We start from the raw sequence: 16,120 nt of genomic DNA, 5'->3' as shown, positions 1-16,120 counted from the left end.
GAGAGCTTCTCCACCACGGTTCCTCACCCTCACACTCTCACATACTCTCTCTCCAACACAAGCACAAGCACAAGCACAAGAAAAGAGAAGAGAAGAAGATGAGAAGAGAGCCACTTTAGCCACACACCAAGAATGAGCTTCTCTATTCACTTTTTGACTTTTATATACCCTCATCCCTTTGGGCATCCATCCCCTTTCCAGCCATCTTAGCCAAGGTCTTCTTTCCTCATGTCTTTCCTCTTTTCATCATGGTTCTTTTGCTCTTACACTTCTACGTTTACAATTTTCATAGGAGGGAGTATGGTGCTCTTTTATAAAATCAATTGCATTGCACGCTATGCTTTCCTTGCAAGAATATTTGGTGCTCTCTTTACTAGAATATTTGGTGCACCTTGCTAGAATATTCGGTGCACTCCTATGCTTTTTCTAAGCCTGCCTTTTTTTTTCGCTTTTCTCACTTGGGCAGAATGAGCTTCTCTATTCACTTTTTGACTTGGGATTCCTTGGTCTTCCTTTGCTTCTTTTTGGTCTATGTGGTCTCTAATATGTCTATAACATTACCCCTCTCCTAGTCAAGGACCAATCCCATGGCACTTGTGGGTAAGGACTTGAGTGGCTAAAGGTTTACCTTGTGGGTTGGTGATGGGGATTTTGTGGGGCTTAGACATGGGAGAGAAGCATATTGAAATGGTTGAGGTTGTGGAAGCTGAGGGTACTTTGAGTGGGTAACAAGGGCCTCTGTTGCAGTGGTTGGTCACATCCACATTTACCTGAAAAGGAAAAGAAAAGTGCATTGCCTAGGGGGTATGTCTACCTCACCATGTGGTGCATTGTGTTTGTGCCAGTGAAACTAGGAGCTGGGTCAACTACAGGAAGCCTAGGGTGTTGTCCCACACTTAAGGACCCAGTTTGTAAATGGGAAAAGTGCAGTGAGTATAGCTTAGAGAGACATGTCTAACCATAGGTGGGTGTGACCTCTCTAGGTCTAACCATGGAAAAAGTGCGGTGAGTGTAGCTTAGGGAGACAGGTCTAAACCATAGGTGGGTGTGACCTCTTTAGGTGTGTCCTGCCCTTGATGTGCCGCCCTAAGCATGAAGTGGGGGCGAAGGGGCTAGGGGGTTAGGAATGGAGTAGCCGGCCCCCAACCTTAGCCATCGAATGTGCTTAGCTTGAGGACCCCTAGGTGTAGTGATTGTGGCACTCATCAAGTGAGGGGTGTTTTCTCGCTTCCAATTGAATCTTCTTTTCCTTGCTCTTGTCCTTGTACTTTTTCTTATCCTTTCTTTTCTTTTGCTTTCTTTGCTCCTCTTTTTCTCTCTTTTTTTATGAAATGTGTGAGAGGAGCTAATCCTCAAATTTCGGGTCATGAGAGGGGGAGGCAAAGGGGGGGGCTTAAGCGATTTACTAAGGAAGTTTCTACTTTGCATATAGTCATTTTGGTTCATTTGTACATTCAAAGGAGTTGTGGATAAAAATGGATGACTACACTTGGTGAAATGGTTGTCATTCATGTCCTCTAGTAAGGCCATGCAAAAGGATGGGAAAAGGGTGGCTTGCATCATTAACCTAGCCATGGCCTAGCTATCTATGCCAACATTTAGATCAAAAAATAGGGGCAAAAGGTAGTATTCGTGAGTGTAAATGCTAAGAAAGTGGGTGATTGAGGGTCCTAAGTTAGTTTGGAGAATACGAGAGTTGCCTTCGACATAGTAGCATTTACGTTGTAGATCTTCGGGAAGTCATAGCAACCATGGATGTCGGGATTAAAGTCCACCCCTACCCTTCTTGGATATGGCATGTGCACTGGGTTGTTTCTTTTGTGGGGTAGGGTGCTGCAAAATGACATCCATGCATCTATGTTCCCATCCCAGATTCTCCTCCTCCATTTCGGCTATGATTCATACCCTTTGACGGTCTTGGGCACCTCCATGACCTTGTCTTCCTAGTAATCATGTGCCTCTGCTCCCCATAGTGATGGATGTGTTTCTCTTTCTATGCTCCACCACTCCCCAAGCCTTCGGCCCATGCTGATCACTTCCTCCACCACTTTAGGGGACAACACCCTACTTAGTGTGGGTGGGTAACAAAAGGTGAACTTGAAGGGCTTGCTCTTATTCTCCCATTGCTCCCACACTGTGAGTTCTAGGTTCTAGTTGATTGGAAAGCATTCTTCTCTCTATGGAATGGGGGCTTCTGGGGTTGCTAGGGGTCATGCCCTTTGTCTTCGTCATGCTTGCTCTAGGATGGTATTGAGGAAGGCGCATTGTTGGGCTTCCAATCTTGTGCTAGTAGCCTTTGCCCTACTTTCTGCTAATATTCTGTCACCTTCTCCATGGGCTAGACGGTTTGCTAGGTCTTTTTACTCTTCTTGTGCTTTGGGTCACCCATGCTTTGGCCTTTTGCTTCATCTCCTCTAGGCTCTCACTTTGCCTTTGGGCTAAGGTTGTTATCATTGGCTCTTGGTCTCTCCATTTTTGGGTAACCCTTTCCTTCTCCTCCAAGTGCTCAATCTCTCTTTCCAGTCTTCCTTTCTTCTCTATCTCCCTTAATAGTCTGCACCTCATTTTCTCCACCTCTTTTTTATGCTCTTTTCCTACTTGAGCTCTTTTTGCTTCTCCTGCAACGAGTTGATCCATGGCTTCTTGAACTCTGCTCATTTGCCCTGCTAGGTCCTCATGTTGCATGATGAGTAGCTTGTATTGTCTTTGTATTCCAATTAGCTCTCGTTCTTCTTCTACAAGCATTTTTTTCCACCTATCTTTGTCTCTCTCTTTGGTTGCTTTCTACTCTCTTATCTCTTTTTGATATTCGGCCACTTGGAGAGTCCTTTCCAATTGAAAGGCTACCAATGTCTCTCTTTTTGCTTTGAAATCGGCCACTATTGTTTTCATTTCTTTCTTAGCCTTCTTTAGTTGAGAGAGGAGCTCCTTAGCGTATTCATCATAGCCCATTGATGGTGGTACTACTGTAGGAATGGAGGTCGTAGATGCTTCTACTTTTAGCTTCTTCAAGTTTTGTCTTATCTCGGATTCTGCATAGCTGCTGGTGGTCTTTTTGTTTGAATTGTCGGGGCCCTTGGGTGGATGTGGCAGTTGGGGTAGTAGGCACGAGAACAATTGGGATTGGGTATAATGGGCTCTTGCCCTTGGCTTCTGTTGTGCTGGCGGTGCTACGGTTTCTGGCACTTGGGCACTCATGCTTGGGCCTTCTTCTCTTCTAGGCAGCCAACTCTTCCTACCTAGAGGGTTGCTCTACCGACATGCGTATTGCTAGGCCATGTATTCCTCCTCCTTCACTCCCATTTCCTCCTAGATGAGGGCCGTTAGTACTCCACCAAACCCTATGAGAGAATACTACTTCTTCTTTGGATGAGTGTCCTCTCGGTTGTCTTTTTTACTTCTTCTTTGCCTACCTTCACTCCCATTTCCTCCTGGATGAGGACCGTTAGTACTCCACCAAACCCTATGAATGATGCTTTAAAGGTGGGTTTCTTTCTTTCTATTCCAGCTTTTGATGCTAGTGATTCTATGCCAATTGGCCTGCTCCACAAGTCTAGTGCTCTAGTAGATTGGTCAATTGTCTTTCACACATAGCCATTCTAGTCGATTTCATCAGATGAATGGGTTGCCATGCTCTCCAACATAGGCACTCCAATCTTGTGCATGGGTGAGTTGTACCTCTGGCTTGAAAAAAATGTGTGGATGACCTTGTCCTAGAGTCTCACTTCAAGATTGGGGATATCTTGATGTTGATGCCATCATTTGTTAGGACTTAGTCCTTGTTCATATTGATCATGGAATAGACATCCCTTTTTGGTCTCCTCTCCACCTTCTGTGCTAGCCACGGTGCCTTCTCCACCAAGGCCTTGCTCAGCTCTACCTACACATGTTTGGCCTCTTCGCCTTTGCCCACAGTCATGGTGCCACATGCTCTATCATCAGAGTTGTAGGTTCTCAAGAACTCTATACACCGATCTTCCTACCCAATGGCCTCCTGCCCAAACTTCTCAACATACTTTGCAAGGTTGCATTGTTCTACGATCCTTCTAGCTGCTTCCTCCTCGGCCACTACCTTGTCAATCTTATGAATGGTCCTGAACTTCAACTGATTATAGGCCTGGTTCTTGAGGAGGGCGATGCCATATTGTCTTCTCTCTTCTTTCATGAATGGAAGTCAATGAGCACAGTCTTGTTGTCCTACCATTTCCAGCTCTGGTTGTAGCACAACAAGTTTTCATTAGTTCATTTGCAAGATCATTTTCTCTATAAGAAGACAAAGGGATTGCAACACAATTTTCACATCAAGGAATTCATTTATTCTAAGCAAGCATTTCCTCCTTGTTCTTTTTAAAGTAAAAAACCACTTTTTAGTTTTAAGGTTCTCGTATTTTTTCGTTTTCTTTTCATACTTGCTTTGTTTGTCTTTTGGTGTTTTGATTTTCAATTGATTTCCACCTTATCCCTTCCCCCCCAAGAATTATGTGAATCCTTACGAGGACTATAGGTTGAAGGGTTGAGGGCATTCAGTGCATGCTCAAGGTGCTTTATTTCCACATGAGCCAAGCATAGAAGTGTGGGTTATACTCCAAGGTAGCATAGTGGTCCTCCATGTCGAAAGGGCGGATGTCTACTTGAGTGATGTAGGTGAGAACATCCATTAGGAAATCACCGGAGTGGATTTTGCTGGCAATGTGTAGCTCTTCCTCAGTGAGGATGCAATCTAAATAGGGGTGGGTCATGACATGCTCTCCTAGAGGACAGTTGTGAGTAATGGCCAATACCCTATAAGAGGTGGGAGCTACATAAGTTGGGTTGTACTCAGAGGTTTTGACTATGCATCTCTACTCAACATTGGTCATAATTTGGCATCCCTCTTACTCCCATTGGAGCCGAAGGGCATATCATTTTTGCAAGAAAGAGGAGTTGTTTTCAGCTAGGTTTTTCAACTCTTCAATTTCTTGGTTTGTGGCAGAGACTGTGCTCTTGTCATAAGATGTGATGAGTCATTGTTTGCGCACTTGCTCATGAGAAATTTTGTTGGGAATTAATGCTACAAAATGTTTGGATGCTATATTTACCATGCTTGCTAAAAGCTATGAGTGATTAATGCTTCAATTGCCATGGAGGCCTTAATGAACACAAATTCTAATTCCTCCCACATGCAAGGTAGTGTGCGCACTTGCTAAAGGCTCTTCTAAAAGACATAAGTCTAATCACTCATAGCTTTTAGCAAGCATGGTAAATGTAGCATCCAAATGTCAAATACAAGAGGCGAAGTCATCCCCGTATTTTCAACTAAGTTAGAGGCCAAGGTAAGCATGGATCACTACTCATAAAAGGGTTTAAGGCCCACAGTAAGTTGGGGCTAGATAGCTCAACGACTAGTGTCTGTGACTTTAGGTGATCTTGAGGGTGCAGTTTAGCCACTTCTGTGATAGGCGTGGTTTGTGGTGCTGATGTTGTGATGTCAGATGCTTGGCATGCCTTTCGGATATGGGTAGCACTAGGTTGAGGTAGCTTGGAAACAGCAAGCTATAGTCTTTGTCGCTAGACATGTTGAGGCTTTCCATGTTTAGCAATTTTGGGCTCGATAGGCTTAGCAGCTTGAGTCTTTAGTGATTTGGGTTCCTTAACTATTGTCGATCTTGTGTAAACAAGTTCAAGGGTGGTGCTTGAGTGGTGGCACCCTTGGCTTTAGGTACCCCTATCTAGGTATTTCCCTCATATAATAGCCTTGCGCTTGCAACAACATTTTGGGGATCCATAGTGGCTTGACCGTTCGTTTATGCCTATAATGTCTTCTTTACCTCCTAGGTCTCAAGTAGTATGAGTTTCTAGTAGTGAGAGGTCGTGCTTGCTTATTTCTAGGTGGCAATCCTTTGTGCTAAAGCACCCATTTGAACTTGGATTCATTGGCCTTGGTCATGCTCTCGAAGGTTTGCGGGCATTGAGGCTTGGCGGGTTGTGACAAGTCATGATCCCCCTCCTTAGATAGGGTTTTTGATCGATCTATTGGTGGCTTAGCAGGCTTTGATGGAGCCTCACTGCCCTTGTTGAAAGCTGTCACGATGCATACGTTGTCAAAGGGTTTGCAGTTCATGGTATAAAACATGGAATTCTTATGAATGCAGATGAACTTCATTAGGACACACATGAGACACTTTCATACATCATTCAGTTATTATACCCCTACATTAGTCTTAGATGTCATTTAAGTTCATAAGTTCCTTTGTAACTTGGCATGTAATTTTCAGTTTGTATCATGAAAATTGATAAAAATAAAGTCTATGAGGCCCTTCAACTTGGACTACAGGTTTTCTTTGATAGTTTACAGGTTATGTCACATTGGTTTATGAAGTTCATTAGCTTGGAAGATCCAACTTTTGTCAAGAGCACTCCAAAGCTGACTAGGTCCACAAGTGATACAAAGTAATAGTTGCAAAGGACTTATATGACTTGTATATGATCAATATGAACTCTTTTTTGTGTGGAAGAAGGAGAGGAGTTCAGCCCGTGTTTTGTGGTGCATTTTTTGGGCCTGCACACCTGTGGAAGATGGAGGGAGAGTTGAAGACTATGGTGAATGCTCCAAAGCATGCAAACACAAAGCAAACTGAAGATAAAGAGGAGAAACAAACAAAGAAGGTAAGAGTCCTTTTTTCCCCATCCATTTGGTATCACGAAAATGAGTTGCATGATAGTCCATGAAAGGGAAGAACAGAGATAAAGTATTCAGCCTGCTCTTATGAGTGTCTTCTTCCATTCTGTTACCATATTCATAAACCATTGAAGCCCTTCTTGTGCCCAAGTACTTGAGTGACTTTGGGACAAGTCAAGAGGTGATTTTCGCCAATGTTTGGGCTGAATAGGCTCTCCCAAAACTGTCATAAATAGGGCAGCTATTAAAACTCATTCATTTGAAGGAGTTTCTTGAAATCTAATCACTTCCTTGTGTAGACAATGCTCCCAAAACAATAGGGCATTGGTTGAGATTGTAATGAGAGACTTTCCCATGAGTTTGTATACATTTATGAGTCAAGTTTGAGGGCTGGAAATTATTGCTTTAATGCAGGGCTGAAGTACTTTTGTGGTTCTATTGATGCATTTTTATCATCCTTTGGACTCTATGTCAGTTGTAATGAGTTTTATCTCTCTATACCTTGTATCTTGAAGTCTCAATACATGTATCTTCATGAAATGGAGGGAATTAGAGCTTGAATTTGTTGTAGGAAATGGAACAAAATCTAATATAGATCTATGCATAAACCTCATGGTTATTGATGTAATCGGATCCAAGTTTATTATGGTAAACTTGTTTGACACGGCTATGTAAGATATTGGTTACTCTCTATCTCATCTACTCTCTCCATAACCCGAGAATCCATCAAACCCCAATCTTTTTTCTCTCTCCCCTTTGAATCTCTCACTCCTCTTCTATTCTAAACCCCGGTGGTAGACCTTCGACCCCCAACATGATGACAACGTTGCCGTTGGCAAGTGGATGTGTTGCAACTCGTAATTGACATTGCAAATGTGCATGCTTTTTAAATACGTGTTCCAACAGCGATTCCTTACTAGCATCCTTCGTGTTTGGCAACACATAAAAAACCATGGGTATGCTCTCAAACTCGATAGAGACTGCAACTTTGCACTTTCCTAAAAGTGCATATGAGTGACCCCCAAAACAGGCTAAGTTCAGCATTTGTGGGTTATAGCTGTGATCAACCAACGAGAGTCCAATGATCATGAGGAAAGGTATTAAAGTTAGCTCCGTCATTGATCAATGTGTTGAAAGTATGCGATTATTGGGCAGTGATCATTATGCATAGGTAGCCGGGTGCTATTGCTTCTTCATCTTTGTCCTCCATCTCTGTAATTGTGGCAACTTGTATGCTTACAGGGGACTCTAGGGTTGAAGGCTCATGCACAGTGGATGCATGGGAGGATGGTATTTCTTTACACAGCTACTATTGAAGAAGCCTATGCCCTCTCCATTTAGGGTCTCAAGCTCCACATCGCTAGTTTGACTGATGGTACAGACTCTAAATGACCTCAATCTCCTAAACTTAATCTTTTGTTTATAGCCTTTCACAAAGTATAACAATACGAGGTCACCTTGGTTGAAGTCTTGTTGCTTGACATGCTTGTCAAACCGGCTCTTACGTTATGCCTTTTCACAAATTAGCATGGGTAGCTAGAAGTCAAGTCTTTGATATGTGTTCTAGCTTAGCTAGGCCTTCCGTCCATGCCTCCTTTCCATCCCATCTCTCTTGGATGGCTAGGGACAAAGAATTCTACTAGTAGAATGGCTTCGGTGCTATAGATCAACTTGAAGGGAGTCTACCCCACAACCATTTTATAGGCTATTCGATAGGCCCATAAGGATGCCATTAGTTTGTTGTCCCAGTCTCACTGCCCGAAGCATAGACTACCTTGGTTAGGACGTTCATTAAGATCTTATTTGTGGATTCAACATGGTTGTTTTCTTGAGGGTAGTAGGATGAAGATTTCCTATGGATGATCAAGAAGATAGACAAAAGGTGGGCAATCACTTCATTGATGAAGTGCATAACTTGGTCACTAACTAGTTCAATTAGGTAGTTGAATTGTAAGATCACCTACTCCAAAGGAACTTGGTCGTGGTCCTAGCATCATTTTTCCTAGTGGCTCGTGCTTTTGCCCACTTTGTGAGGTACTCTAGGGTGACTGTGATCTACTTGGCCTACGAGTATTGTGCTGCAGGACTAATTGGCCCAATGAAGTCAATCCCCTACTTTTCGAATGGTTGCCTTGCGATGATTGGGGTTAGCTCCATCCTATCCTTGCAAACTGGTACCTTGGTCCATTGGCACTCATCACAGTTCATCACAAATCGTGTTGCATCATGGAAAAGTGTGGGTCACAACAGTTGTGACTGCAGCACCTTGCATGCCATTGTGTCTCCCCGCCGCTAAAGTATCCTTCAGCAATTTCATCATGTACCTCTGCAAGCATACATCTCACGTTCACACACACGTCATCGTAGTAAGCCATCTTGCCCTAATCTATAGAGTTGTATCTTGAGGGTAAGTCACCTAAGCCAGGTCTTTTGGATAGTCCGTGCTCTAATACTTGGACTATGTTGTCTGCCCAGTACATCATCAAGTCGGCTCTAAATAAATCCTTCTCGCTAGATAGCTTAAAAAGATGTGTGTCTGGTAAGTTGTGCATGATACCCTATCTACCACAGTAGCTTCTCCTGTGGGTATGCGAGACATGTGATTGGCCATGTAGTGTTGCTTCCCTTTGTGTACAACCACGAAGAAGTCAAATTTTAGCAAAAGTAGTGGCCACCTAGCTATGCATCCGCCAATAGCGCAAGGTTTCTTTACAAGATACAATAGAGCCTAATGGTCTATGAAGAAATTGAAAGGCATAGCTAAAAGATAATGCCAGAATTTCTTCAGAGCAAACACCATGGCCAAACCTTCTCTCTGAGTTATGTAATAGTTCATCTCGGTATACTTGAGTTGTCTACTAAGAAAGCTCACTGGGTAGTCTAGGTTGTGTTCACTTGATTTTCATAAAATATCTCCCATGATAAACTTCGAGGCATCAATATGTACGTGGAAGGTTACAGTCCAGTCTAGGGCTCTTAGGATTGGTGTGGTTGTCAAAGCTTTCTTCAACTCTTCGTATGCGCATTGGAATTCCTCGGTCCATTCGAATACTACCAGTAGTTTGTAGAGTGGTCTAGCGATTAGAGCATAGTTCAACATGAATTGCCGATAGTACCCTACGTGTCCTAGGAAGCATTGAACTCCCTTGTAGTTGGTTGGTAGTGGAAGGTTGACAATAACCTTGACTTTCGAGAAGTTTGTGGCAATGCCATTCTTGGACACCACGTGCCCTAGGATGCATCCATGCTTCACCCATAATTGGCACTTAAGGGGGTTCAATGAGAGACGATACAATCTGCATCGTTCAAAGATTGCATAGAGTTTGTCTAGGTGTTCCCTCCAACTTGAGTGAATACACAAATTGTCAATGAATACTTCTAGCTTGCGCCTAAGCATGTCCTTGAAGATGGCATATATGAGCCGTTGGAACATGGCTGATACGTTTGTTAGCCCAAGGGGCATGACTATGTAGGCAAAGACACCCCACTTTGGTAGTGAATGCAATCTTATGCATGTCAATAGGATGCACTTGCACCTGTTGTAACCTGGAAAGCCATCCAGGAAATTGTAGGCTTCTTTGCCAAAACATAGTGGATAGTTGTCTCTCTTCATAGTAGCGTTGACTTTCTTATAATTGACGCATACTCTAATTTTTCCATTCTTCTTCAAGGATGATTACGAGGGCAAAAACCAATCCATGTACTCAATTTTATAGATGAATCCAGCTATTAATATCTTGTGTATCTCCTCCTTGATTGCATGAGCATGCTTGGGATTCATTGGATATGGTCGTTGCCTACTTGACCGGCATTGCATCTGGTGTCATGGAGATATTATGAGTCACCACACTCGAATCCACTCAGGAGTGCAATGAGATTCGCTTCTTCCTGCTTGGTCAAGTTGTCAACTATGAAGACAAGTCAGGGCTTCTCCCCTTTCCTAGCCATGTCAACCTCCTTGACTTTGGCAAGCCCTTCTATGGGTTCGTTAGCTTGTCCTTGCCTCTTTGCACCCAACAAGATCATTGCTTTATCACCCTTCTTGAACTTCGTAAATTGCTTTGATATATCTTTTTTTTTTTCTACTCCTTAGCCTTTGACTCCCTAGGTTGTCTCTTTCTCTCCTCCCTCAACCGTCTAGGCCTTAGGTGGATTGGTAGGTCCCCCTTGGTGCATTTGGTCTCACATGGTCGGGGTATTTCAAGATCGCTATCTGAGCTTACTTCCAACTCTCAAAATTGAACTCTCTATCTTTGCTAAAAGAGGGAGTCTCTCCTGGTGGTCGTAGCTCTGAAGGTGATTCTGTTCTAAATAATGGTGCATCACTCGGTTGGGTAAGCCCTACTCATTCTTAATCAATTGCCCTTAAGTGTTCCAACCATGTGCAATCTCACTCTATTTGCATGATTTCTCTCTTGACTTTAAAGGTATTCCCCTTCTGCGATTTGGAATCTCCTCGTATTTGCTCAATCACGTGTTCGCCAGTGTCATACTCTATTGTGTCAACCTCTTCTTCACTCTCTTCATTGAGGAAATAACAATCTTTGTACTCATCATCTGAATTGTCCTCATCCGAGTGCTCATCATCTCCTAGGTTTCTATGTATTTTTTATTTCTCACCTATGGCTAAGGCCCAATTATATGTTAGGTTTAGATCGTGTACCTTGGTCCACTTTCATGGGTTCATCCATGAGATCTTTCAGGGGTTTAAGGTTAGCAATTGGGTTGCTAGCTAGCTTGTTTGTCAAGTACTCTAAGATCTTGTGGAGCTCTAGCTTGTTGTTCAAGACGTGGGACATGGTAGGGGTGGGCCAGCTATAAGAGCTTTTGGCCATCATGCATAATGGTACATTGAGGACTTATTCATAGGCTCACTAACTATCTTACTAGCTTGCTCATATTCCTCCTCCTCATCTGAGAATGGCAGATCGATGGTGGCTAGCATGTGCATCCAATCTTGCTTATCCTTAGGGCTAGGGATATATTCCATTAGTGGCCCATAAGATTTCCTAACTTGAGTGTCACCCTTCAGCATAATGGAGATGATGTTCAGGTCGACTGGCGTTGTCTTCCAGGTGTCCATCTCTACTCTCATTGCTTCCATTTGGTTGCTCAAGAAGATCAGACAATTGCCCCAATCTTTTATAACTCTTGTGTTCTGCATCTGGGGTTGGCCCAACAGGATGTCATAGTTGACTCCCTTCATGTGACGATGAAGTCAACTAAGAATTGGACTCCTGTGATCTTCAACGACTAGTTCTTCAATATCCCAAATGGCCTAACTTTCATTCCATTGGCCAGTGTGACATTAAACCTAATGTTCTCGATAGGCAGGTTACCCCAAGCTTGGAGAACCGTGTGGCTAAGTACATTGACTCCAACTCCCATGTCCACGATCCCTTTCCTCGTGGTATCTCCTAGTGCTAAGACTGGCAAGATTCCATGCATCTCTGTGCCTTCCTAGAAAGCATTAATGTATAAGAACTTAGGCACTAAGTGTAGTGTCAAGCTAGGTATTTGAGTCAGTGCATCGTGGTCATGTAGGTCAGCTACCCCTTCCTCAATTGGTTCTTCCACCCACTACTTCAACTCTTGCCATAGTGTTAGGAGCTACCTAAGCAAGTCTTCTAAGCACAAAGTCACAAGGGTTGTCACTAGTGTTGCAAGAAGGTTGTTAGCCACTTCCTTCCCTCCTAACTCTATGCTTCTTGGCTAATGGCCCTAGTTTGTTCGCTTTGTCTATGCTTGAGGCACTTAAGCTTTGTTTATGCAGTACTACTCAAGGTACAAATGCGTCTCTTGACTTCAATTTCATAGGTGAAATCGGTGTGCTCACACCAGAGAGCTCATAGATTTCATCTTCTAGGATGGGATTAGCATCCTTCAAGTGCTCTTGGGCTTCTCTTACCACTCCTTGACCTTATCTATGGCTTCAAGCTGGCGCTTTGGGTTGGGGTACTTTCTGACCTTGGCACTCCCCTTTTCCATAGTCTTCAGAGTGAATATTTCTACCTCTGCGTCTATGATCTTTTTCCCCGTAGTTAGTATCATGGCACTCTTCATCTTAAGCATGATCTTCACTTCGGTTCTCTTCCTCCTTCACCTTACATCTTCTTTTTCCAATTGAGTTTGCATCTAGGTTACTAGGCCCTGCTTTGTCTATGCTCGGGTCATAACATGTAATGGGATAGGCGTAGCCTCTCCAACAAGTGTTTCAACTTTGAACAACCCCAATGCTACTGATGACATGATCACCGAACTAGAGGGTGGTTTTTGTCTAGGGCAATCCACTAAATAGGTGGGTGATTCTACACTCTGGGCGTCTAAGGTCAACCTTCTCTCAATTGACCTGCTCTCTCTCAAGGCAGTGCAAAAAAATATGCCTGGGTGACCACAAGTCCACCAACATGTAATTGGCTCTTGGGTCTACCCTCCTAGGCCTCTACCCCTACCTTTGCCTAATGCCATCATCGGTACTGGTCAATAGTCCATGAGAATAGGACTGCCCTCTTCATCATACAAGACATAAGGGTTCACATATGCTTCCTCATCATTCGGCTCCTCCACATAGTGGATTGGGGCATCTCTCAATGGGTGGGTTATGAAAGGTCTAGGTGGCCTAGGTATGCATGTGGGATTAATCTCCATTCTAGGGATGGTTGATTTCATACTGTTAGGTGTTGGAAGAGCCAATGCGGCTCCCCTTCCGATGAAGTTTAGTGGCATATTTCCTAAGTATGGTTGGTTGTATGGAAGTCTCCTTGGTAGTTTACAATGCATAGCATCATGGCCACAAACCTACCGCAATTGGCACAAGGTTGGGACCGAGGGTCTTGACATTCTATTGGAAGGTAGTTTTTGCCGCAATCCATGCATTGGACATTTGGGGTGTAGGTCTCCTCACCATCTCATGTAGCCTAGCTAGCTCCAACTTCATCTCTGCTAACTCTTGGCTCTGGTCAACACTTTGTTGAGATTTCTGCAATCACACCTACTTAGCCTCTTTGTATGGAGCAGTGTGGTCTCAGGACTAAAATCCCATAAGCATAGTAGGAGAAGTGCTACCATCCAGTTTCCTATAAAGCATTGTACTTGCTCTCTTTTCTAATGCAATGTCATAGTACATTTGTCCTCTAGTAAAGTCTTTGAGTCGTTCAGCAAGTTCTAACAAGTCAAAGTTCTACAAGTCCGACAAAGCAAGCAAGTTCTGCAAGTCAACAAACTCTGCAAGTCACATTAGTCTGGTACTCTGCAAGTCAGACAAGTCAACTGGAGTCAAAACTGACTTCTGTCTAAAACTCATAGAAGAGCTGTTCCTGCGCAGAAACTCCAAACTGCAAAGTTGTTCATTGGAACGTACTCTACCCATACACAGGTTTGCCGAAGCATTTTCAGCATAGGAAGAAGGATAAAACGTAGATTTTTTGAAGATTGTGAAAGCCACACCCAAAAACACATAAGCCTTGTATTCCCGAACTTGAGCTACGCTCATCCCGCTAACTTGATTTTGAGTGAGAAAGGTCTTTTGAGTTTTGCAGGATGACGGAACCACATATGGATGATCTTAAGGGGCTGAAGGCGACCTACCTGAACCTACGATGGAACAAAAGCTGGATTTAATCATGATGCAATTGGATGAAGAACGAAGGGCTAGGCAAGCATTGCAAGTTCAACTGGCAAATTTACAAAGATCATCTACCGACAAAGAAGAACCTCAATCTGAAGATCTTATCCGACGTACCATCGACGCAACTCTCGAAGCTCAAACCATCCGCAAGGAATCAAAGATAAGTAAAAGAAGTTTCAAATTCCGTACTTTCAATGGCATACGAGAAGGAAAAACTGTTCTTGCATTCATTAGTCAGTTTGACGACTATTTCCATGAGGAAACCTATGCAGAAAAAGATAAAATCAAGTGTGTCACTAATCATTTAGTGGACATAGCATCTCTTTGGTGGATTGTAGTACGCAAGAGTATAGATTGTCCCACTACCTGGGAGAATTTCAAGAAGAAGCTCATGCAGAATTTCCTTCCTCCACAATTTCATGAGAAAGCCATTAAGCAATGGGATCTTCTTCAGCAACAGGATCGTGAGCCTATTCCTCAGTATACAGAGCGTTTTTGGAATGCACTACTCCAGTTACACATGCTTGAAGACGTACCTGAAGTGACACACAAGCGCAAGTATATGTCTGGACTCCTTGGGCATTACTACGCTGAAGTTAACATGTTCAAGCCTGCTACTCTTGAAGACGCAATTTCACTAGCTCACGACACTGAAGACAAGCTGCGAGGTAGAGACAGACGTCCACAGCAATTCCAAGCCAATGGTAACTATGGATCTAAGCAATTCAATTCCAATTTTAGAAGATTTAATCCAAGTCGTTTCTCTTCATCATCTTTTCGTAAAAATTGGGCAAAACCACTTGCATTACCATCCAATGTCAATCAAAATTCCAAGCCTATTCCACAGCCAAATCCTAATGTACCTAGACTTCCTGCCATTGCAAACAATGTAACCAAAGCCAAGCCAATAGTATGCTATAAATGCCACCAGTCTGGACATTTAGCAGCAAATTGTCATTCAAAGAAGCCACCTGCCCATATCAACTACCTTGGAGCAATGGACGATGACGAACATGAAGATATGCCCGATTTCACGGAAGATGAGGACAACACTACTACTCCTTCGGATACTTTACCAGGTATGCCAACTCCACATTCTTTATTGACTATGAAATGTTTGGTGCATGGAAAGGAAAATATTATTTTGCATGATGACGGTAGCACTCATGATTTTATTTCAGCAAAGCTAGTAAAATAATTGAAGTTACAAATTGTACCTACACATTATCGCATCAAAGCAGCATTCTTTGGCACTAGGTATAATGGTACACAGGAAGTGCATGACTTAGAGATTCAAATTGGTCAATACACTGAAAGAAGAAATTTCCTAGTTGTTCCATTACAGTCGAGTGACATTATTTTAGGTATGCCTTGGCGTCACCAGCATAACCCAGATATAGACTATTCCACACATTCAATGAATATTGCTTTTCAAGGAAAACCTATTACATTGTATGGTATGCATGCATCTAATGTTTTTTCACTGCTTTCGCATACTCAAGCTAAACGTGCATTACGCAAGAGTAGTAAATCCTATCTCATTTGGGTGAATGAATTGCAAGTAAAAGAAAATCATATGCATCCTAGGCATAAAGAATTTCTTGCATATTTTAAAGACTGTTTTGCCGAAGACCTACCACCTGGTTTACCTCCTTTACGTCCAAAAGACCATAAGATAGATTTGATCCCTGGCACACAACCACCTTGCAAAGCACCATATAGGCATAACCAGATAGAGCAAAAAGAAATTCAGAGTCAAGTTGAGGAATTACTAAATAGAGGATTGATTAGACCTAGTAGTTCTCTATTTGGTGCACCTGTTCTGTTAGTCAAGA

This window comes from Lygodium microphyllum, chromosome 2 (genome assembly GCF_053477565.2).
Source record: "Lygodium microphyllum isolate KBCC chromosome 2, Lygodium_microphyllum_v1.1.10, whole genome shotgun sequence".
Lineage (NCBI taxonomy): Eukaryota > Viridiplantae > Streptophyta > Polypodiopsida > Schizaeales > Lygodiaceae > Lygodium > Lygodium microphyllum.
Note: the sequence above shows the minus strand (reverse complement) of the source record.